Source organism: Drosophila subpulchrella, chromosome X, assembly GCF_014743375.2.
Source record: "Drosophila subpulchrella strain 33 F10 #4 breed RU33 chromosome X, RU_Dsub_v1.1 Primary Assembly, whole genome shotgun sequence".
Classification (NCBI taxonomy): domain Eukaryota; kingdom Metazoa; phylum Arthropoda; class Insecta; order Diptera; family Drosophilidae; genus Drosophila; species Drosophila subpulchrella.
In genome coordinates this window covers 1,091,105-1,117,029 of record NC_050613.1, presented here as the reverse complement: position 1 = coordinate 1,117,029, position 25,925 = coordinate 1,091,105, and the positions used below count along the sequence as shown (strand labels likewise).

At 38.9% G+C, this 25,925-nt stretch overlaps 2 protein-coding genes across 5 annotated transcripts in view; one reads left to right on the top strand and one right to left on the bottom strand.

Annotated features, from left to right (window-relative positions):
- The window catches only part of LOC119558262 (chaoptin), a 412,604-nt gene that overhangs the window by 179,782 nt on the left and 206,897 nt on the right, over window positions 1-25,925 (top strand). For all 3 annotated transcript variants that reach the window (XM_037871610.1, XM_037871611.1, XM_037871612.1), the window contains one exon: window positions 2,181-2,215. The gene's annotated coding sequence lies outside the window, so the exon portion shown is untranslated. The remainder of the gene's footprint in view (window positions 1-2,180; window positions 2,216-25,925) is intronic.
- The window catches only part of LOC119558267, a 95,228-nt gene that overhangs the window by 46,072 nt on the left and 23,231 nt on the right, over window positions 1-25,925 (bottom strand). Inside the window, exon 3 of one of the 2 annotated variants that reach the window (XR_005220180.1) lies at window positions 4,180-4,613. The exons of the other annotated variant lie outside the window; for it this stretch is intronic. The gene's annotated coding sequence lies outside the window, so the exon portion shown is untranslated. Of the gene's footprint in view, window positions 1-4,179; window positions 4,614-25,925 lie in introns of those variants that run through there. 2 annotated transcript variants of the gene reach the window in all.

Below are 25,925 nucleotides of genomic sequence, written 5' to 3'. Positions count from 1 at the left end.
GTCAAAAGTTTAACAACAACCTATTTATTTCCGTTATCTAGTGTGTATAATTTGTTACCATATTGCAAACGGTACTAAATCCAGATAGGATAAATTGATTCCAAGGAGCTTAAAATGATTTTTTTCGTTCGATTAGTTTCAAAGAAATTTTGCACACGGCTGGAGCAACCTAGTGGTGGGCAAAGACAATGCGAGGTCTTTTAATTTAGTTGCTTATAGCTTTTCAACAAAATGGTCCGAGTAGTATGGTAAACATCCGTTCTTATGAAAATATAAATTATATACATTCATGAACAGAACAGGATCCATTCCCGAGTCGATCTAGCCATGTCCGACTCTCCGTCTGTCCGTGTGAGCCCTTTGATCTCGGAAACTGTAAGAGCTAGAGAGTTGCGATTGCTAAATGTGTAATCATAAATGGAAATATTGACATGGTTGAAGCTGCCAGGGCATATCAACATTCTTATGTAAGTGTATAAAATAAAAAAAAATTTTATTTTTCTTTTAAGCAGTTGAAGAAAACATTTAAAGCAGTTATAGCCAGGCTTGATTCATCTGGAAACCATTAATTTAATATCGATACCCAATACATGGGTCCATTTCACTCAATTTGCTGCCAATCGAGCTTTTGATTATAATCCTTGCATCTGTAAGAATTCTGGCTGGCTAAATCGCCGGAATCTCGAGCGTTTATCGATGCAACAAACTTGTTTAGCCAACTTAAAATGTACCCAAGAAATTAAGGGCCCTCTGGCAAATTGTATCTGCATAAGTGCAGGCACCATCCAGTCCTAAAAAAAGTAGAAAACTCGAGAAGGAGAAGAGCAGGCATGGCATGTTGCATGCCTCAGTGCGCAATAAGTTCGACAAACCCATTTCATTAAGCTCGGCGCTGCATAAAAAGACGGGGAAAGAGGATGAGCTAATGCGCTTCCTTTAACCCCTTTTTTCCGCCATCTTCCCCGACTTTTCCCGCAGCCTCGCCGTCGTCATCGATGCCTCATCATTTATTGGCAAGTGCTTTTCAACGGATTGGCATCGCTTCGCATGCATCGCTTAAAGTGGATAACAGGGAAGGCTGTGGCAGACACTGGGACCGGGATCGGGATCCTTAAAACCAGAGGCAGCCCGTCTGTTGCTATTTATTGCCAGCTCGCAGCGTCGCACTCCAAAGCCATCAATTTTTTATTAGATTATATAAAATTTACCAACGATTTATCCATGCCCAACGCCGCTAGCGTGTCACCATCTAACCCAATCCGTCTCCCCTTCCTTTTTCCTCCACCCAGCGCCTCTAAAAGTCCCCCGTCACCGCTTTTTCATCCGATTGCAGCAATCGGTAATCTGACGACAACGACAACAGGATGTATTTCTTGCATTTAATGTAACTAATTTAATAATCAAAGGGCGGCTAAGAAAAGTGACAAGCAAGCTATCGTGTATCGAAATAATCGTAATATAATAATCGCTGTGTGTCTGATAGTTACGAGAGTTCTTCAACGACAGAGTTTTGAGCAGCTAACTTCTGAAAAATATGCCATCTTTAAACAAATTAAAATGTATGGGTGAAAAAAAGCAAAATTCGCAAAGTGGAAGTTTCATTCCAGTGTTTGAACATTCATATTATACGATATCGCTCAGAATTTTGCCTTTTAAGAAATGCAGAACTTAAAATAAAATTCACACACGTCCTATCGATACATTAAATGATTGAAATTTTCTTTCCTCATTTGCAATTGTATCGCACAACATATGCGATTGAGGCAAACACCTTCTGTTCAAATGGGAAAACTCTCAAGCTTACCTTGATGTGGCTGTTGTGACTGCTACTCTGCCCCGCCCATCGTCCATTGCCACGCCCGACCAACGATACAGTTACTTTGAGTTGCCTTTCTGCAAATACATTAAAATTCAGCTGAACCTGCAATTACTGGCGGGACCACGCCCCATTCTCCCACTTTTCGACGCCCACCTGTCAGTCTGATTATCAGTTTTCCGTTCTTGCTTTTTTGCCTGGCAGGCATTCATCAGCGTTATCCTGTCTCCTTATCCAGACGCTCTACATGCAATATCTGCATTTTGCATTTCTTTGCCACTTTCGCGCTGGAATTAACATTAGTTCAACCAAAATGAAAAGCAGCTGGGAAATTGATTTGCTTTTGTTTTTTCCATCTTTGCAGGTTAACTGGCAATCACCTTTGAGTCGGAGAAATAAGTAAGTCTTTGAAAGCAATAAATACTCTTAGCTTTAAGCTTTGAATGTACTGAATTTTATTTTATCGCAATTTTAATTGTTAAGCTAAAATTGAAGTTCGTATTGGTTATTTAAGATGGTACCACATCAGAAATATATAAACTGAGTGTCTACGTACTTTGACATGATTTTGACATTGATTTGGTACCAAGCTCAATTAAATCACTTTCCATATTTAAACACCTTAGCTTCCTATAAAGCAGCACAGAAATGAGTGCGTTTTGAAATAATTTTTGTTTGGCTACACGCAATGTAATTGGAAACTGCCGATGGCCCCAAAATCTGAAAAGAATCCTCTCTTCTTAATGGCACGGCATTAGTCCTGCTGCCGGTTTTCCCTCTGATTTTTCTCCTGCGATCCACTCCTACGGATTCCTTGGCTCTTGGGTTTGACTTTGGCTTAATGCCGCTGTCGTTAAATGCGCCAAACGGGCGAAAAGAAATTGCCACTAAATGTTATTGAAATCGAATACGTTGGCCCGCCCCCTTCCTCCAGTGTGGGCAGCTACACGTCCCCTTGTCACTTGCCATTGGCCCCAGTGCGTTGCGGTTGCTTTTAATATCCTTAATGTCCTTGTATCTTCGAAACCGTGTTTTCCCACCGCCGCCACCATCTTCATCATCATCCTTCTTGGTTTCCCTGGGGCTGTTCAGCGAAGCATCCTGTGTTTATCCTTTTTAATCAGAAATTGATGCGCTGCTTTTTTCACAGCCATCGAGGGCGATACAACGAGTTTCAGATGAAGATAAGAACACGCGTTCCAATACAGAATACTATCCTTTTGCCTTTTTTTCGTTGTCACCGCTTTGACCTATTGCCCTCAACTAATTCCTAATTAAAATTGCAATTAAATATTTATTTTAATTAAAAAGTCAACTTCATAAACGCATCTCATCCACATCCGTTGCTGTGAAGTTGCAGGTATACTGAGCGAAATTTCTAAGGCATTTCATATGTATAATCACTCTTCGTAACAAATTTTGATAATAAAACTTTTGTATGTTGTATAGTATGTCCGATCGTCACGATATTTCACCTCGTTAAGAGCTGTTTTGTTTGATATGACAGGAAGGATCGAAGAAATCAAAAGGAATCTTTTCTACTCTGGGGTATCGTTTTTTAAAATTTTAGAAATTCGTATTCATTTGCTTATTGACCAGACGAAAATTTCATTTAGCCGCCCCAGAAGCGAAAATAATATGAAACAAATTAATTGTTCTTGATCGTATTCTCTTCTACTCTGGGGAATATAATTTTTTTTTTAAACTTCAGAATTTCAAATTAAGATGTTTTTTGATGACTAGCTGCCATAGGAACGGTCTAAAAATGAGAAAATAATGTAAAACATATTATATCTTTGTGGTTTTTGATCATATTTCAGAATTTCGTATTCAATTACATAACAAGCGGACTATCGGTATATTTATATACAAATCTGCCACATTAATACGGCTTATACTGCATCTTTTATATACGTAATGTTGTGGTTGCTGTCTTACTTGGTTTTTTTTTGCGTGTAGCGTCGCGAGCGAAGCAGACACGCGAATCTCGTGAAAATCTCAAACCCTTCGGGTCGCCGAACCGTAGAAGCCCGCTCCACGACCTGCTTCATTAAATTTTATGAATCGCCCGCAGTGCTCAGCCATATCCTGTGCATGTTGTTGATGGCTCTGCCCACAAAATGCCGTGGGGTCTACGGCACGGAGAGGGGCTACGGTCATATCATCTACCATTGTTGTCTGCTCAAACATAACTCTCCTCGACCAGGGCCAAAGCCATACACGCCCGTATCCGTATCTTGACCATCCTATATAACTCGGAACACCCCAGCCGCCCATCGACCCACCCTTCATTCTGTTGTTTCAGCGAAGCCACAAAAACTGTTGGCGCTTTTATTTATTTGCTATTGATTTCCACTGTCCCAGGACGCAATTTGTTTGCAATAAACTTCATAACAATAATTCATGTCCGTACAAATAAATAATTCATGGTCCCGATCCGAAAACGAAAACACACATATGTTTGTATGTATTTACACTAAGATTTGCTCGGCTTTGATAGATAATTTCCTGGCCACCCTCAGCATCTCTCTCCCTCACTCTCTGCTTTTCTAATTGTGGGGGTAGTCCTTCCAAGGACACCACAAGTTAATAAATCTAGCAACCGGCATGATAATAAAAAAGTCGGCGTTAAATTAAAAGGTGTTTCACCGCAACCAAGCATGTAAGTGAGCTCCGATTCAATACGTTTGATCAGGAATTGCTATTAACTGAGGATGAGAACGGGGTTCTTGAATGATGATCCGATGAATGATTCAAGAGGTTGCTTAGCATTACGACTGCATGGAGGCAAAGTCAGCTAAATGGATTGAAACAGTGGTTAATATGGAGAGACAATGGTACAGTTAAAGTCGTATCTGTGATTTTGGTGTACAAACGATATAACAGCTTAATCAATTGCGTAAATGTATGAAATTCAAAATATTTTCAGAACCAAACGCTTTTAGATGAGTTTTAGTCTAAATACATGTTTACCGTAACAGCAGATTTTTTGAAATTAAAATGGGCATAAATCTTCTTACTTCGTTTCGAGAACTTCAAAAAATAGGAAGTAGGGGATAAGCATACAGATTCTAGGTGGTACTGTTATCCCGATGTGCCATGCCCAAAAACGCTTATAAAGCTAAAATCTGCCCGGTGCCTTCGTTTTTAATGATTTTGTAAAAGTGTAACTGGGATCTTTGTGTGGTTATATGAACTCATCTACCCAAACATTAACAAGTTATGGGCAATTAAAGTTATGGCCGCTTAGTGGCGCCCACATTTGTAAATAAAAGAGTTGAAATTTTACACTTAGTCTATTTGTTTTCACCAGTCGAGTGCCACGCCAACTCAAAAGCCCACAATCTATTTAATTTGTCAATATCTATCGGCGAGCCAAAAGTGATTTAAATCGGACCCTTAAAGTAAAGTAAAGTAAATTAATAAGATGGGTAACGGGTATATGTTAGTCGAGGCACTCAACTATAGCGTTCCCTTTTGTTTCATTTAAAAAAAGAGATCTCTCCTGAAAAAGACATATTGAAAGAGCTAGCGGAGCACCAGTACCAGTGTCACCGCTCCTCTTTTCGCATTACCGTGACATTTTCACATCCGCATCCTCATTTCAATTCGCATTTGAATTTTAATTTGGCGGGATGGATTAACAATTAGCATTTCCATCGCCATGGTCAACCCATGCCCATTACCACGTTTTGTGTGCGTATTGCGGTGGCCATTCCACAGCAAAAGTGGAATGGTTTTTGGGACATGGGAAATTGAATTTCCCATAATCGTTTTAACGAATATTCGTGCAAGCGGCAGCATTTAAAAGCTGCAACATTTTACTTATTCCTCTTTCTTAGCAGATTTAATGCTGGCCACGCAGCGTATGGTGTATATGCTTTACCGAGGCATTTATCATTCGCCACGTGTGACGCTTTGATTTCTCGCAATAAAACACAAAACACAGAGTGTATGGAGGCCAATGGGAGGCGGTCAATGGGAATTGCCTTCCAGCAGGCCGGACAGAGCCGGACAAATATAATAAAAATCAAGGGAAAATTAAATATTTACACATGCATACAAATAAACACAAAAAAAATAATGCCCAGGACGACGGAAAAGTACAGAACCTCCAGCGACAGCGACACTGGCAAGAGGCAATTGAGAAAATGAATTTACTGTGTTCGAAATGGTTAAGTAAAAGTTTGTGTATCGAAGCCAAAAGAGGGCAGACAGATAAAGTGGCTGAAAGTCGAACGATAACAGTGGTTTAAACGGATAAAACACACGCGAAAGGAAGTTGAGATAAAATTGTGGAGTCTATGATTCGCTAAGATTATTTATTTTAAGACAGAAGTAAAACACCTTAATATTCTATCATTGTTTAGATGTAAGGCTTTGTTCTATTGCAGACATAATTTTTCTACAAAACAAATCCATAAGTATCCCCATTTTTCTCAACACTCATTTCTCACATCCTGCAACAGCTCGCCGATACTGGCTACTGTATCGCTTTGACGTGTCGACGTGACTCTCTCTGAATAACAAGAAAATCGTGTCCTATTCAGTAGTTTTATATTTTTTCTACAAACTAATTCGGAGAATCTTAAAAAATTGTAAAACCAATCTATTCTACTGATATTTTGCTTCTTTCTTCTGCTTCCTTTAACATTCCCCTAGAACGATTACTCGAAATTACCACATTCCGATGAAAAACATCCACAAAAAAGTGTGACTATTTTTAAATTTTTTTTGGACCACAATTTTAGTTTTAAGTTACTGGGGATTATTTTCCTACTTTTTTGGTTAATAGAAACTCAATTTTTATACCAATAATTAAATTAAATTAAATTAAATTAAAATAAGATCATGTCATAAAAACCCCGTGCTAGATAATTCTAATAATATATTTGAACTAGTTTTCGGTTTTGCCGCGGAGCCTTTAAGTTCTTCCAGAGGTTATTCAATCGGACTCCCACCGCGAATGTGCCACGCCCATAATTGTAATGCTAAAAAAAGGTTTAAATTGACCTAAACAAAGTTTGCCAAGCCCACAAACCACCATATACTGTCGCGCCCACAGTTTTCATGCTAGAATATTAGTTTTAACAGAAATGAATTCGATTTGTCAAAACCTATCGAATGACCTAAAAGTTTGACACGTCCACTCTAACGATAACGGGTCCATTCACTGAGAAGTTAACAACAATCTCGGAAAAGTCGCTTTGCTGCTTGCATATCTCTATCTTCCTTGCGCTCCCTTGAGTTCAGAAACGGGTATCTGAAAGTCGAAGCATTTGACAATGGCGTTCTCCCTTGAGTCAATCAGTTGAAAAGTCTTAGCTTGACGACTCCTTTTCATCGATTTATCACAAATTTTAAAATTTGCGGCTACATATATATATTTCGATATAAATATTTGACTCAAGAGTCGATATAAACATCGATATTTTTATGCTTCGATATACGACTAAAAATTAAAAGCCGTCTGCTTTTCGTTCTGCCAAAGCAGAGCGCAAACATAGTCTAAGCTTAACAATTTTGGAAATTATAACAATGAGGGTACCAAAAATTATTTTATATATACGTCTTGATATTAAGCGCGATATTTTTGCCGATATATAGCATCCGACTTTTACTCTCGATATAAATCCCTTATATATAGTAGTCTCCTCGATTACACTCCCAGTCCACAGTGATAAATATAATATAAAGATTAGTCGAATAATAAAGCAACAAGATTCTCCATATTGTGTTGGCCGTATATGTTTTTGCTTGCATTAAATTTTAAAGATAAATGAGCGCCTGTGTTGCTGCACCGAGAAAAAATGGATTTTTTTGGATGACGCATAAGCTAAAGTTTTCAAAGAGACTTACATTTTGAGTTTTAGGTAATTGCTCGATTTTAGGTTATGATTCCTTAAATTTTAGGTAATTTTGTTTTCTGGGTGCATAGTATTTCAAGTTTACACTCTTGAATATTTTGACCACTGTACGAGCACAGCATGTCCCAATTTCAAGAATTGGCCATCGTCCTAGCCGTTTTCCTGGTTCCGTTCCCTGTTCTGGAACTCAACAAAGTCCTTTTTGGCCTGGGCGTGTTTCCCTTTGGCCTGGTTTGTTTAACTGTTTGCCGATGCTGGACGGCTGACGAGCTGATTGAGGAAATGCGCACCAGGCGCACTGAGCCACTGCCAATAAAATATGTGCCTGCTCTTCTGCTTTTCCAGGTTCCACTTTATATATATACTTATGTACAGATATATAGCTGAGTGTTTGCATTGATCTCGAGAAGGGCAAGCAAAATCCTATAAATATGCCATTTGAAAGATAATGCAGCAATAACAAAGTGAAGGGACCAGGAGAGGCTGGGAAATGGCAAGTTGGATGGAATAGCTCAGGGGAAACCCTAAGCCAAATGCAGACTGAAGATAAATAGGCAGCAGTAGGCAAACACGATGAGTAAACAAACGTGCAAGTTGGAGGTGGGTAAATGTGTGAGGCTTACACCTAAAAAAAGTCTTCAAATTTCCACTTGGAAGTGAATTCGTTAAGATTTTCGGAATTCCCTTTAACATAATACAATTTTGCTGGGTATTTTTTTAGGGAAATTCCCTTTGTTGTGTATACATCTAATGCATAAAGTCCAAGTCCACCCATCTTGTAATATATTTGTATATATATGGCAGCTGTTTTAGAGCAGTATTGTATAATTTGCACACTAGTGCTTCAAAATTCGAAAGAAATATTTTTTTCCGAAGAAAAGATTTGAGGTCGGCCATAAACTACCCTGCCGCAAACGTTTTGCACACCTTAAAAAATTTTTTTTTTGTTATGCCTACCATGATAACCAAGCCCCCAGCGGACTTTCCGAAATCTTAAATATTAGCATTAACCGTGTATTGAGGCAACAACAAAATAAATAATAATAAGTAGAATGTGCAATGCTTTTCTACAAGTCTCACGATGCAAATATGAACATTACAAAATTGAAAGTATCAAATCTTAAATAAAAACAAGAAAGGAAGTTAACTTCAGCAAGCCGAAGTTTGTATACAATTGCAGTTATAATTGTTAAGTTAAATTCGAAATTCTTAAAAATACAAAAAATGATATTCCCAACAGTATAAGAGAATATGTCAAAAAACACCGAAGCCATAATTTGTTTCATATTATTATCCCACCAATTTTCGTATCGTTCCTATGGCAGCTATATGATATAATCGTCCAATTTTGATAAAATTAAATTCAGAACTAATTAAAAAATGTTATTTCCAAGCGTAGGAGGTTATATGTTAAAAACAACAAAGATATAATTTTCTTATATTTTTTTACCGTTTGTTCTTATGGAAGCTATAAGATATAGTGGTCCGATTTATATACTACCTGCAAAAGAAAGAAGACTTTTGGGAAAGTTTCAGCCCGATAGCTTTACGGCTGAGAGACCAGTTTGCGTAGAAACGGACGGACAGACGGACATGGCTAGATCGACTCGTCTAGTGATGCTGATCAAGAATATATATACTTTATGGGGTCGGGAACGTCTCCTTCACTGCGTTGGAAACTTCTGACTGAAATCATAATACCCTCTGCAAGGGTATAACAAGGACGCGTTGGAGTTACATGTTACATATTTTCCGACGAATCTAGTATACCCTTTTACTCTACGATTAACGGGTATAATTAATGGAATGTTCAACGAATGTTTTTTTTTATGTAAATAAGTAGTTTAAAGCTTCCATCTCGTCCCACGGATGCTTCGCCATCTTACTCGCGCCATCTGCAGTCCAGCTTCGAATCCCAATAGGATATTGGACCTTGAGGAAGTGGGAGCCGGATTGGGAACGGGGTTGTTCCTCCTGATGCTGCAGGCAGTCGCCCAGCATCCTGGCAATGGCTCTTCCATCTGGCCCTTAGCGGGCGCCCTTTTTTCATCCTCCCTTCAGAATACAGCGCGTCCTCCATGTCCGTTACAGGTGAAGTCCTGTGGTTCCCCAGTGGAGCGCTCGTCGGAGATCGTTCTGGCGGTTCTGCTAAAAAGATACTTCTATTAGTACAACGCAACCAAATTCTTTTGACCAGAACTTACTTTCTTGGCGAGGACACGTCCGGCAAGATGTCGACGTAGGGAGCAGTGTCCCACTCGGCATGTTCCTTCCCACTGGGACTCTCTAGTGGATCTCCTCCAGCAATTCAATTATTCTGCGGAATCGCCCTGTTGTGATATTTTTTCCTGTCGGTGAAGTCCCACTTAATGGGCTACAGCTTGGACTAGGCATCCTTTTTCATTTGTAATAACCTCGTGCGTGCGTGGGGTTTTCTTTTCATTTAAAGTTTTTAAATTCCACACCACTTATGCACGAACACCGCCAAAGATTAAATTTCTTATTCTTTGGGCTGCGGCTAACGGTGTTCATCGAAATTCAATGAGTTTGCTGCCCACCTTCTCTAAAATATTCGAAAGAATATTCCTTAGTAGAATGATGGCAGTAAGAAGTATATAGGACGCCATTCCAGACCACCAGTTTGGCTTTAGAAGTCACCATGGTACCCCAGAGCAAGCCCATCGGGTAACGCAGCAAATTGGAGCTTTCGAGAGTAAGCAGTACAGTTCAGCAGTCTTCCTTGATGTCAAATAAGCTTTTGATCGCTTGATGGCTTGCTGTTTAAGTTGAAAACTCTCCTACCTACTGCACAATATCTTCTCCTGAAATCGTATCCTTCAGAATGAAATTTTATGGTAGATGTGAGAGGCGAAAGGTCGTCGAATCATTCAAAACTTTATGGACCTGTATGGTGAATGGACGAATCGATGGACCGTTTCGATAAACGGAAATAAGTCTCAGCACAGCAACTTCTCTCTTAGAAGTGAAATCCACCCCAAAGTGAAATTCCAGGACCCAGCCATACCGCAATCTTCCCAGGCTCAGTACTTGGGCTTGATTTTGGACAAACGGCTTACGTGGAGGCAGCACATAACAAAGATAACAGCAACTTATCGTGCTATGCTTCGGAAGCTAAATTGGATGCTTAAATGATCGAATAAACTCAGCCTCAGCAACAAGATTTTGCTTTTCAAGTCGATTGTGGTTCCTTTAATGACATACTGCATCCAAATATTGGGTACCGCTTCAGACTTAAATGTCATGAGGGTCCAAAGAGTGCAAAACCGGGTGCTACGCACGATTACGAATGACATTTCATGACATTTTATCTGACATACTGCATCCAAATATTGGGTACCGCTTCAGACTTAAATGTCATGAGGGTCCAAAGAGTGCAAAACCGGGCGCTACGTACGATTACGAATGACATTACATGACATTTTAATTTTTTTTTTCCATGCGTTTCATAGCCATTAAGTGGTTGATCAACTCTTAATAAATATAAGTACAAAGAAAGGGGGTCCAACTCTACCAGGAACTACCGTCATCCTTCTTGGGGCATCTTTAAAATATTATTTTGTAAATTAGAGCTATAGCTCCCATAGGAATGGTCGGCAAATAATAGAAAAACAGTAATACCTTCGTTGTTTTTGATCATATTCTTTTCTATTCTGGGGTATAGAATTTTTCATACTAGAGAATTTTGATTCACTTTTTGTAAAATCGGTCGTATGATCTTAATTGCATGACATGGTTTAAGCTACAAGGGTATATTAACAACAACAAAACAAACTACGTTTTTTACGAGTGTATAATTTATTTACCTTATACAAATGATTTTTGGGACCGATTTATAGTTCAATTAATGTATTCATAACATAGTTAGTTTTTTCCACATAGTTTAAAATTACTGCTATCCCATGTGCTGGCTGCAGTTTCTGGCTTTCGACTTAAATGGGTAAACAAGCCAGCATACACACACTCGTGAAAGGGTGCCAAAGCCGGCAAAACGCATTTGGAAAACACAATGAGAAACAGCCAGAAGGACGCTCACCAATCCAATAACATAGCGACAGAGTGCAGACAGGAGGCAGTCGCATAAAAATGCCAACTGTCCGCTTGTGTGACTGAGCCTGTCAGCAGGACATGAGCAGGAGACCAAGCCCGATACACGGCAAAATAGATAGATTTCAAAGCTGGAAATTCCATTGGGAATTCAGCAGACAAACATACTGTAAAAGAACAAAGTTGAAATTGAAATTCAACATTTTGTGCTTTAAAATTTTCATGTATCTTAATGTTAAGGAAGCTAACTTCGGCAATCCAAAGTATGTATACTCTTGCAGATGAAAGCATATCATTTAACGAAAATCATACGTATATTAAAGAACTCGTATAATCAGAAGATTTTTATATAAATCTACCGATAGTGTATAGATAATAATCAAAACAACGAAGCCATACTTACTTGTCATTCATTTCTACTATGAAACAAACTTGCGCTACGCATGAAGCCCAAGAACCCGCATGCTTAATCCTTTATATTCGAGATCTCAGCGTTCATACGGACATGGCTAGATTGACTCGACTAGTGATCCTGATCAATATATACACTTTATATGGTCGGAAACGGTTCCCTTTACCTTTTACATACTTTTCGACGAATATAGCATTCTCTTTTACTAAACGAGTAACGAGTATAACTATTTTCGAAATTTTCACGTATTTTGTTTTTCTGAATTTTGAATAGTAACACTACTATTCATATCATAACAAAACCATTTTTTAATGTATTTTATAATAAAATTTTTATTGTTTTAAAAATTATAGTTTTGAATTGTAAAAAAACAATGGTACTGCACTTAGGACCGATATATTAATGTCATATTCAGTTTTGCATTAGGCTGAATGGCTTTGTATTCCGAGCTCTTTTTATGTTGATGTTAAAAATGATACGTTAAATGTTAAAAATGGCATTGAGATATTAGCCCTTATAATGTCTGCCGCAAATCAGGGGGTTGAATTTTCCTTTTTTCAGCTAATGGTTTTATTTTTATTAATGTCGTTTTTAATTCGTTGATTTTCCTCAAAAATATTATTCTTTAGTGGCCTAAAGGCTTGTATGCTCTAATTCGATGCTTGCAACCAAGTTTAATTTCAAGCTAAAATAGAAATGCAGAACGGTAAGTAAGTTTAATAAATGGGGAAAAATAATTGGCATGTAGTTGGACAATGATAATCAAAACAAAATCTCATTTAAGTTTTTCAAAAATATTTAAAAATGAGGGTGCTAAATCAAAAATTTGTAACTTTTTGAATATTAAAAAAATAGATTTTTTCTTAATTCTATAAGACAAAATCTAAATTTCTTACAAATGTTTCTCAAGTTTTTCTCCGTGCGCATAGAGTAAATAGTTGGCCTGCTCCAGAAGTTGTAGCGTGTTTTATATGTATCCTCGGGTCAGTGGGAGGCCAAGGCAATATTGGGAATTACCCAAAGAGAAAGCAGAACGCGACGGTTGTTTGCTAGATTAAATTTACTACATTTCAAATTGAATAACTAAAGCTCCCTGAGGATCATCTTCATTTTGTATTTATCCAGAATGAATGGTAAACGACAGTTGAAATAACACACTCACACGCGGAGCCAGGGATTGATGATGAGCAGAGAAAAATATTGCAGAATTACGACTAAAAGTCGAAGGAGTGGTGCGATGGGCAGGATGCCAGTACACAGATACGAAAACAATCAGTAATGTAATAGAGACGACGACAAGGACAACAACGCCTGCAAATGCCGAGCTCGGACTGAGAACACAGGTCTAGGGACACTAGACTCCTCCGGATGGGGGATTGTGGAATCATGAGGAAGAGCGAAGAGGCCAGGACGAACGAAGCCAGCGGCATTGCAGGAAACAGCTTGACAAGCCGTTGAAATTTATATTGAAAGATGTTTCTTTGCAAGCTCTGGTAGGATTAAGAAGCTGCAGACTACACGAAACCCCTGCTGCTAGATTTTTTTCTTGTCGCGTTGCATAATTTATATAGAAATTATATTATTGCATAAGCATGCTTAGTTTTTAGTAAGGGTATCGGTACTAAACAAAAAAGGAAGCTACCTTTGATAAGAGGAAATTTGTTTACACTTAAATCTAAAACAATTTCATGCAAATATGACCGTATTTATATGTATATGTCAATTGACTTCCTGTAAGCTTATATGTTAGCATACACACAAAAAAATTTGGTTGGTAAAATTGACCAATGCAGACAGTTTAGTAACTATAAAAAATGAATACCTTACTATTTAAAATCGTTGTATGTGTACTCGTTTTTGCTTTATTATACCCGTTACTTGTAGAGTAAAATGGTATACATGATTCGTCGGAAAGTATGTAACAGGTAAAAGGATGCTTTTCCGACCCCAAAAAGTATATACATTCTTGATCAGGATCACTAGGCGAGTCGATCTAGCCATGTCTGTCTGTCCGTATGAACGCCGACATCTCGAAAACTATATGAGCTAGAGTGTTGGGACTCGGCATGCAGCTCAAGTTTGTTTCAGCAGGGTGTCACGCTCACTCAAACGCCCACAAACGACCATAAATCTAAAACCCGTCTAGCGCCCACATTTTTTAATATTTTGTGCAAACTTAATTGAAAGTTTGTTCTCATTATCAATACCTATCTTACATACCAAAAGTTTTTGAAATCGGACGGTCATTAAAACGTTTTAACCAAATAAAAATAAATATATTGCAGATTCAACCGAGACTGCAATACGCCACCAAGCCGCTAGGGGCGCTTTAGGCTAGTTGGCGCTGTAGGGCAAATGGCGATATAGAAGAAGAAGATAGGTGGCGCTATAGGCTTGGTGTGTTAGTGAAAATACCAGAGCGAAAAGATTTAAGCAAATCTTCATCCCTTTCGCACTCCCTTAAGCTGAGTAAGGGGTATATAATAGACGAGGCCATCGACAAAAGTGTTTTCTCTTGTTTAAAGTTACATAACTTTGTTTTTATGTAACCCTTACTCTTACGTATTACGTAAAAGTAACTATTTAATGGGTAAAATGTACAATTTTATGGTTGGGGACCGTTTTATATTGGTCAATTTTACCAATCGATTTTTTTTGTGTACAGATACGAGGGTAGTCAAAAGTATTGTCACAAAACAAAAGTAAAATATACTCATAATTTGAACTTACTTCTTGTTATACCCGTTACTCGTAGAGTAAAAGGGTATACTAGATTCGTCGGAAAGTATGTAACAGGCAGAAGGAAGCGTTTCCGACCCCATAAAGTATATATATTCTTGATCAGGATCACTAGCCGAGTCGATCTAGCCATGTCCGTCTGTCCGTCTGTCCGTCTGTCCGTCTGTCCGGATGAACGCTGAGATCTCGGAAACTATGAGAGCTAGGCTATTGAGATTTGGCGAGCAGATTCCAGAGCTTCTTACGCAGCGCAAGTTTGTTTCAGTAGAGTGCCACGCCCACTCTAACGCCCACAAACCGCCCAAAACTGTGGCTCCTACAGTTTTGATGTTAGATAGAAAATTTTAGCTGAAATGTATTAGTCTTGTCCATACCTATCGATTGACCCAAAAAAAATTTTTCTACGCCCATTCTAACGCCCACAAACCTCCCAAGAAAAAAAGCTATGACGTCAGAGCCAGACAGTGCGAAATGTTTTTACGCGTGTATGTGTGTGTATGTAAATAGTTGCCGGCCGAACTTAGCGGCAAAGAGAAAAGCACTGCCGGCGCTCAGAGAGAGCAAAGTGCGCGGCTAACTTATTCTATTGAACAATGAATTTGTCACGCCTACCCTAACTCACACAACGCTTAAATCTGTCTTCCGCCGGTAGGTGGCGCATTTAAATCTCGCTTTGCTGCTTGCATATCTCCATTTCCCTTTGGTCGCTTAAGCTGAGTAACGGGTATCTGATAGTCGAGGTACTCGACTATAGCGTTCTCCCTTGTTAACTTTGGCATCAATGGAAAGGTAATTTAAATGCCGTTTGAATGATACAATAAATTTTTTAACCCATTCAGTACTTATTGAAAAGGACGAATTTGTGTGAAAATCTACTTTTTGAACTTATTTCCTCGGCTTGAAAATTTAAATTTTTTGATGCAAAAAGTTTCTTCAAACAAAATTAATAGTAACTGCAAATAGAATTTTTCATAAATCATTTTGCTCAAGTTTTTTATGATTTTTTGAAGGTGACAATGTCGGAAAAAATTTTTATGAAAAAGAGAAAAATATGTCGCAAATGCATGTTTCTAAGCATTTTGAAAAAATCATTAAAAATATAATCAAACTGATTTTTGAAAAAAAAATGTTGTAGTTTCTACTGCTTTTGTTTGGAGAGACTTTTTGCATCAAAAAATTTAAGTTTACAAGACGGGGAAAAAACAAGGAAGAACGCTATAGTCGAGTACCTCGATACCCGTTACTCAGCTAAAGGGACCAAAGGGAAATGGAGATATGCAGGCAGCAAAGCGATATTGAAATGCGCCACCTACCCGTGATCACAATATATGGTTATGTGGGCGGTAGACAGATTTAAGTGTTATGGGCGTTGGAGTGGGCTTGGCAATTTTTTTTTTGGGTCAATCGATAGGTATTGACGAGACAAATACATTTCATTTAAAATTTTTTTCTAGCATGAAAATTGTGGGCGCCACAGGTTTGGGCGGCTTGTGGGCGTTAGAGTGGTGTGCAATCTAGATTTAACTTGCACAATAATGATTATTATTATTATTGGTTATAAATAAATATTATTGGTTATAACTTTTTTATGAATGGTGCAATTTCAATCATTTTTGACATATATATGGGTATTGATAATAACAACCAAATCGTTATGGGCGATTTTGGGCGTTAGAATGGACGTAGCACCCTGCCGAACCAAATATGCGCTGCGCTGGAAGCCCAAGAATCTGCATGCTAAGTCCCAACCTTCTATTTTTTATAGCTTCCGAGATCCTAGCGTTCATACGGACAGACCGACATGGCTAAATCGACTCGGCTAGTGATCCTGATCAAGAATATAAATACTTTATGGGGTCCAAAAATGAACTGAGTTCAGTGAACACTATTCAACAAAATGTTCCCCTACGCACGGATTTTGAGAAAAAGGACCCCAAAGTTTTAAAATTATGTTTTTAATTTTTTTGAGCGGCAATTGCTGGCGAGCGGATTCCTGGTTTGTTAGTTCGTCAAAACATTTAAAAACCGACACGCTTTATCTTTCTAACCCCATATTTAAAAATATTTTTGCGGAGCTATAATCGAAAGAAGAATATTTTGTTAAAAAACTAAGTTTAAATGTCGTTAATTTTTATACTTTTGCAGAGAGTATAATGATTTCAGTCAGAAGTTTGCAACGCAGTGAAGGAGACGTTTCCGACTCCATAAGGTGTATATATTCTTGATTAAAATTTCGAATAAAATCTAAATTAATTCGGACGACTTCTTCATAAAGCTGCCTTAGGAAAGGTCGGATAATTAATGTCAAAATAATGCATAGACCGTTATATTTCGTTTTTAGTAAACGTACACGGTAGTAAATTGAAATGAAACATTATCTTGATGTTTCTGTAATTAGTTTTTGTACATACATATGTACAATGCTCCCACGGGAACGACCTGCAAGGGTATAAAAACTTCGGCGTGCCGATGTAAGCTTCCTTTATTGTTTCCCATGAAATGGTTGAATTAGCAAAAACTCAGGTATGAACAAGGAAGAACGCTATAGTCGAGTACCTCGACTATCAGATACCCGTTACTCAGCTAAAGGGACCAAAGGGAAATGGAGATATGCAAGCAGCAAAGCGAGATTGAAATGCGCCACCTATCGGCGGTAGACAGATTTAAGCATTATGGGCGTTATAGTGGGCGTGGCAAATTTTTGCTTGGGTCAATCGATAGGTATTGACGAGACCAATTCAGTTCAGTTAAAATTTTGTATCTAGCATGAAAATTGTGGGCGCCACAGGCTTCGGCGGCTTGTGGGCGTTAGAGTGGGCGTGGCATATTTGTGTAACAAACTTGCGCTGCGCACAAGGCTACGGAATCTAAATCTGAAATCCCAATTCTCTATCCTTGATAGTTAACGATTTTTTGAAGTTTGTGGGCGTAAAAGTGGGCGTGGCAAATTTTTTTTTATCAATCGATAGGTATTGATGAGAACAATACATTTCAGTTAAAATTTTTATTCTAGCATCAAAACTGTAGGAGCCACAGTTTTGGGCGGTTTGTGGGCGTTAGAGTGGGCGTGGCACTCTACTGAAAAAAACTTGCTCTGCGTAATAGCTTAATAGCCTAGCTCTCATAGTTTCCGAGATCTCAGCGTTCATCCGGACAGACATGGCTAGATCGACTCGGCTAGTGATCCTAATCAAGAATATATATACTTTATGGTCGGAAACGCTTCCTTCTGCCTGTTACATACTTTCCGACGAATCTAGTATACCCTTTTACTCTACGAGTAACGGGTATAAAAATAAGAAAATGGTAGATACTAGTCGTTCCAAGTGTGTATGTGTATAAAGGGTAAAACACATGGAAGGTAAATTGGAATTTGGTGGAGATTTCGGAGGTTGACCGGTTCCTTGGTGGCTTGGAATGAATAAACATAATACGGTTATCAGAGTCTTTATCGCGTAAACGAATCAAAAAACTCAAATGTATTTTATACGTACCCACAATATATTCCGAGCGCAAAAAGAAGTAACAGAATGTATGTGATTGGGCCATAAGAGTGAGTACGTCGCATACGCCCTATCATGTGCCCAAAGGATTGGGACAGTTAAGCCGAGCCAAAATCCAATTTGATTAACAACCAGGGAAGAATGCTACAGTCAAGAGCCTCGACTATTAAATACCGTTACTTAGATAAAAGAAGCGCAAGGAAGATGGAGATATGCTAGCAGCAAAGCGTATTTTCTAAGATTGCAGAACGCAACCTATCGGTTCACTATAGTGAACCTGATCAAGAATATATATTCTTTATTGGGTCGAAAACGCTGCCTTCTACCTGTTACGTACTGTCATTTGGAAAGTTCCCCTAAAACTTGGTCTTGGAATAACTGTACGGAACATTGGACTTAAACAAATATGGTATCATTCGACGCGTATTCTGGGTAAAAATAAAACTTGGCTAGTAGCCTGGGGCATTTATCCCCAGCTCCAATTTTCTAAATTTTCTTTTTACACTTTCACTGCCTTTTCACCCAAACCAATTTAAAATATTAAAGTCTTGGTAAGCAATCCTTTTAGTTTTCCCAATACCTTTCGATCGGTGTATCACTCGTTATGATCGGACCATTCCTGCAGATTTTGAACTCTGCGGCTATGTATAGTGATCAGCAAATTCAATAGAGTGCGAAAGGAATGGAGATAAATTCATACAGCAAATGGGTTGCTTTCGAAATCCGACTAGCGCCAACTAAGCTTCGCCTTAAGTGACGTGTTAGTGAAATCTCGTAAGCAGCAGATAGGAATGCACGATAGGTGTCGTTTTTTTAACGGGTATCTGAATGTTTTCTCTTGTTTATTAGTAAAAATTAACAAAACACCCTGAAATAAATATTTTTTTACGGTGTGCTTGAATATACATTTCTGAGTTCACAATGATTTTTGCTTGCAGTCTGTTAAATATTGCATAGGCGGTTTGTTTTATGTTTACCTCAATATTTTTATACCCGTTACTCGTAGAGTAAAAGGGTATACTAGATTCGTCGGAAAGTATGTAACAGGCAGAAGGAAGCGTTTCCGACCCCATAAAGTATATATATTCTTGATCAGGATCACTAGCCGAGTCGATCTAGCCATGTCCGTCTGTCCGTCTGTCCGTCTGTCCGTCTGTCCGTCTGTCCGTCTGTCCGTCTGTCCGTCTGTCCGGATGAACGCTGAGATCTCGGAAACTATGAGAGCTAGGCTATTGAGACTTAGCGAGCAGATTCCTGAGCTTCTTACGCAGCGCAAGTTTGTTTCAGTAGAGTGCCACGCCCACTCTAACGCCCACAATCCGCCCAAAACTGTGGCTCCTACAGTTTTGATGTTAGATAGAAAATTTTAACTGAAATGTATTAGTCTTGTCCATACCTATCGATTGACCCAAAAAAAATTTTTCTACGCCCACTCTAACGCCCACAAACCTCCCAAGAAAAAAAGCTATGACGTCAGAGTCAGACAGTGCGAAATGTTTTTACGCGTGTATGTGTGTGTATGTAAATAGTTGCCGGCCGAACTTAGCGGCAAAGAGAAAAGCACTGCCGGCGCTCAGAGAGAGCAAAGTGCGCGGCTAACTTATTCTATTGAACAATGAATTTGTCACGCCTACCCCAACGCACACAACGCTTAAATCTGTCTTCCGCCGGTAGGTGGCGCATTTAAATCTCGCTTTGCTGCTTGCATATCTCCATTTCCCTTTGGTCGCTTAAGCTGAGTAACGGGTATCTGATAGTCGAGGTACTCGACTATAGCGTTCTCCCTTGTTGTAAATAAAAATGCGGCTGTTGACACCGTCAAGGGTAAGCATATTTTACCGGTAAAAATTATGTGGCCTCAAGGATTGCGATTCAGATGAAGGGAAATTGGATTTCGACAATGGGTTTACCGATGAGCCAGCTGCTTTTCAACTTTTGGTGTTGAAAATGTATCCTAATTTGGGTTTTTTTTGGGACAATGCTTGGCCCGGTTTCCGATTCGCTGGTTCGCTTTACACATGTAAGGCGTTCAGCCAGCTCACCTGGTTCAAGCTGGGGAAATGTCCCCCTCCATTTTTGGCCGGTCAAGCGACCTACGTTAAGTGTCAAACACATTTTGCTTGGCAATTTCTTGGGTCGTTCGCTGTGGTTTTTCCCACACGCTTTTTCCGAGGCGACTAATGCTCTTGTGTCTCAAGTCGTAGGCGTTGCCAACTCTAATGAAATGATTCATTTCCGCTTTCCGCTCTGGCTCTGTTTGTGTGGGTGTAAGTGTGGGAATCTTCCGCTTGACACTTTCTTTCCGGTCTGGTTGTGTGGTTGTACGTGCAACCAAGTTCTTGGCGGACTCGCTTCGTTGGCATTCAGTTGGCCACGTTGATAAATTTGTGTAAATTCGTTTTAGCCAATTTCAACACACACGCGAGCGAACTAATGTCCTTTGGGAGTTGCTTTCCACCTTTTTTGTACGCTCAACGGTGTGCGGTTTGCTTATCACGTCTTTTTCTCCATCAAACGATCGGGGATAAATTTGAAGATATATTAAGTTCACTGGTTTCACAGCGGGATTTGTCAATGAGGCAATTGCTGTAAATATTTTATTGGTAGCTATTTAGCTGGATGTTGTGCAAGTTACTGTTTGAGTCTTGGCATACAAGCTGTTGAACAGGTAAATAAATAAGCGGCAAGTTAGTGATTACTTTGAGAGAAAACACAAAAAAAGATTGCGTTAAATATGTGCAAAAGAGACAATGATTCTTAAATTAGGAACGTCCTGTCCTTTGAATTAAAATTGTTCCCCTAAGAGAGCAAAGTGCGAAGTTCCATCCCACGCAATGACATGCTGCAAATATTTATACCCGTTACTCGTAGAGTAAAAGGGTATATTAGATTCGTCGGAAAGTAAGTAACAGGTAGTAGGAAGCGTTTCCGTCCCCATAAAGTATATATATTCTTGATCAGGATTACTAGCCGAGTCCGTCTGCCCGTCTGTCTGTCCGACCGGATGAACGCTGAGATCTCGGAAACAACAGAAGCTAGAAACCTCCCAAAACTGTGGTGCCTACAGTTTTTATGCTTGAAAAAAATGTTTAACTGAAATGTATTGGTCTCGTCAATACCTATTGATTGACCCAAAAAAAATTTGCCACGCCCGCCCTAACGCCCATAACGCTTAAATCTGTCTACCGCCGGTAGGTGGCGCATTTCAATCTCGCTTTGCTGCTTGCATATCTCCATTTCCCTTTGGTCCCTTTAGCTGAGTAACGGGTATCTGATAGTCGAGGTACTCGACTATAGCGTTCTTCCTTGTTATACACTTGCAGAGGGTATATTGATTTCAGTCAAAAGTTTGCAACGCAGTGAAGGAGACGTTTCCGACCCCATAAAGTATATATATTCTTGATCAGCATGACTAGACGAGTCGATCTAGCAATGTCCGTCTGTCCGTCTGTCCGTCCGTTTCTACGCAAACTAGTCTCTCAGTTTTAAAGCTATCGGGCTGAAACTTTCCCAAAAGTCTTATATCTTTTGCAGGTAGTATATAAGTCGGAACCAGCCGGATCGGACAACTATATTTTATAGCTCCCATAGGAGGAATTGGAAAATCGTTGGTGTTTTTTAGCATATAACCTCCTAAGCTTGAAAATAACATTTTTGAATTAGTTTTGAATTTCGAATTAAATTTTATCGAAATCGGACGACTATATCATATTGCTGCCATAGGTACGATCGGAAAATTGGTGGAAAAATAATATGAAACAAATTATAGCTTCGGTGTTTTTCAACATTTAACCTCCTACGCTTGGAAATAACATTTTTTATTTATTTTTTATTTTATATTTTTATTTTATAGCTGCCATAGGAACGATCGGAAAATTGGTAGGAAGATAATATAAAACAAATTATAGCTTCTGTGTTTTTTGACATATTATCTTATACCATTGGGAATATCATTTTTTGTGTTTTTAAATTTAATAAAGCTGCAAGGGTATACAAGCTTCGGCTTGCCGAAGTTAACTTCCTTTCTTGTTTTTAATGAATTACTGGTACTGCAGAAAACATGCCAGACAACATATACATAGCAGTCCGAACTGACTTATGCCCATTTTAATTTCATTAAGTCCTTAAATATATATACATCTTAAAGGGATGTATAGCAATTTTTATCTCTTACTTTTTAAATTAAGGTCAGTGGACTAGAGTCAAGGCAATTCTTTTAGCGGATGTATGGACTTCAATTTAAAAACTATTTCTCTGAGTGTACTATTCCTGATTAACGGAGGTAATATATTCCATTAATCGAAAAATGTAAACAGAAATTACTAAAAGGAAAATAATTATGCTGCTCAGCTCCCTTTGATTTCCACTTACTTGGCCCACTTATTGTCCAGATGGAAGAACATAGCATTCCTATTGTCTTTTTAGTGCACTTCTATTTTGGTTTCGAATTTTTGCCGAAAACTTACTCCGGTACTTGAGCTCCCTCCTTTCCTACATTTTCGCGATTTCAACTAACAGCGTAGCAAGAAAAAGTTTTGTTTCGGAATTTCGGTTCTTCTGCGCCTTGAAGAAGGCTACAGCTGCAGTTGCACTTCAGAGACGTCTCACAATCGCCACAGGAGTAGCAGCTGCTCCTGCTCAGCCGCCTCCACCTCTCCCTCCTCCGGATCCTGATCTGACTCTTGAGCTCCGGCCAATAATAGTTGAAATACAACACCGTAAGAAACAACTGGGTGAAACGTTACAGGTGTCATTTAACCAGTTATGGATTTGGAAAAACTTTAAGCTCAGTATTCAAGGTAACACATTTGCTTTCCATTGACATTGAAATTAAAATCATTTTAAATGAACTTTTTTGTTTTTAAGACATTTTTAGCGTGTGTATTGAGCCTCAACTATTTACACCATTGATTCAAGAATTTCCCCATAGTCTATGGACAGGGATTTATTTGAAGTAAATATTTTTCTTGACTTTATGGTAAGGGTAAGTCTATGTAGCAAACATTACAAATTTGTTACATTTACGGCAACAAACCTTGAATTCAGAAAAATGTTCTTAAAATTGGTAAAAAACCAAAAGTATGTTTAATAACACTAGTTTAAAAAATAAAATTGTCCAAATGTTACACATTGGCGACATGGACTTTCCGTTGAAGTGGATCTTCCTGATTAGGAACAGACCACAACATTTATATGATACGAAATTTATTTAAAGTTTAAAAAAGTTTGCACTCATTTTGGGCCAATCAGAGCTAGAAAACTCGGACTAAGTACGCAGATTTCATGGTTTCCTGTGTAGCACAAGTTTACTTCATCGGAGTGCCACGCCGACTCTATCGCCCACAAACGCTAATAACCTTAAATCTGACTTTCTAGTGCCCACATTTTGTTTTGATTACCAATACCCAATTACGTGCCAAAAATTGTTCAAATCGGAAGATTCATCTAAGAATTATATGCAAATAAAGAAATCGACGTTGGGTGGAATGGTGTACAATCTTGGTAACAGTCGCTTTGATGCTTACATATCCCCTTCTCCTTTGAACTCCCTTTAGCAGAGTAACGGAAATGTGATAGTCGAGGGCATCGACCATAGCTTTTTCTCTAGTTTCAACTTGAGTTCTGATAAATCGATTTCGGGCTTTACTGGTAATAAAGCGATACACAATAAAGAGATCCAGATCTTAATATTGATGCTAGCATGAGCGAAATTGGATTGGTCGGATGGATCCCTGGGCCGCCAAATGAATGAAGTGGTCTTTCGCAAATAAACCTTAAATAAAAAAATATTTGAAAATTATCTACCCTTTTTTTAGTGGGCCATCCTATAAGAGACTTTTTACCTCTTTAATTTAACCAACTTACCAAGAAGACCGTGTATCATCAGAACTCGAAGTAAAAAACCATATAGGCCCAAAAACAGGCCAAAAACGTTTCAAAAGGCTCCACCTAGCGGTGAATTGCTTATATCTTTTAAATGAATGGTTCCATCTCGGAACCAGGCTCTGTACCTCCCACAATTTTATCTAAAAGGCGAAGCCCTGGCTATGTACAGAAGCTCGTTACATACATTTTTAAGATAATTGGTTAAGCACTCTTGATTTTTTTGCTGCTGGTCTAAGAAAACCTGCCCCTGCTTTCAAAAGCTGTAATCTTAAACCATCCCAACAATTCTACAAGACTAAACAGCTTTCGGATTCATAAGTATACTACCTAAATAGGTTTTTTCAGAAAGAGTGATATTTTTCCGCTGTGTAAAAAGGCTAAAGTGCGCACCGGCAGAAAATGCCAGCAAAGGTGCAAAAGTTGTCCTCCCAAAGTGGCCCAGGTCTGTTCTAGGTTCCTATCGTTGCGTTTCTTCATCCTTCCACATTGGACATACGCCAAGTTGACTGTGGGCATCTGCGTGCGAACGAATGTGTGTGTTACCAGAAAAGTTTGGCGCTGAGCGTTTTAATTTAATACACGAACTTCGATAGGCGGTGGCGAAACTGCGACTCCTTTTGCAATTCGAGCTCATCCAAGTGGATTGGCGGTGCATTTATTTAAAGTAAGGTTTGTTGATTTGTTTCACTGGCAACCACTATTAAAGATTCCACATTCCCTAGCGATGGGTTGTGCCTTCATTCTCGTCCTTTTTTGACAATTAATGCAGGCATTTGACACAGAAGCGAAAGAAATAAGGTGGTATAGTGAAGGGAGGGAGAGGGAGCGCAACGGGGGGCAAATATTTCTTGACAACTCCCAGGTGTCATTCAGGTGGGTCAGTGTCTGAACTCCCCTCACTTCTCTTCATCCATTTGCTTTCCTTTGGGGAGTTCGCTTTGTGACCAACTCAAAGTCCTGCCAAAGGAAAATTAACAATGGCCAGAACAACGAGAGTTCACAGCTACATGCCACCGATAGTCAGGGTTTGTCCCCAAGAAAAAATATAAAAAGTTTGGCAAACAAAAAGCACACAATTCGTAAAAAGAAAGTAATCATACCTCCTATTTTAGATTTAAGCTGCGCTTGATTGGGCTGTGCATATGAAAAATGCACGAACTTTTAATCAACAAAGTGGGACACAAATCGGTTGGCTGGGCCCAAATTAAATAAAATGCTGAAATTCATAATTTCTGACAGTTTTGGTTCGAATTTAATCCAAGGAAAAATGTTCTTCAGTCTCATTCTTCGATTTAATTTTTAAGTCCCAATCTGTGTGTGGCTATAAATATCAAAAGCATACATCAAGTTAGCTTTAATCGATGTCTTCCGTTCACAAGATGGCTTTCCCGTTGTCTGACGCATTTTTCCTTATAATTTGTCATTCTCTTTGAATCTATCAATCCGAATTACGATGTCTTTGGCTTTCCTCGACTAAATTCTCGCAGTGAGCCCAGATGGATGAATTGATGCCTAGCATTGACTTACTGATAAGCCCAGGGCTGGAACAGAAACTGAACTGAAACTGAAAAAGAAACAGGTGCCCGGACACCAAAAGCAGACGGGCGGAGCCGCAGTGACACGGGAAACGATAAAAA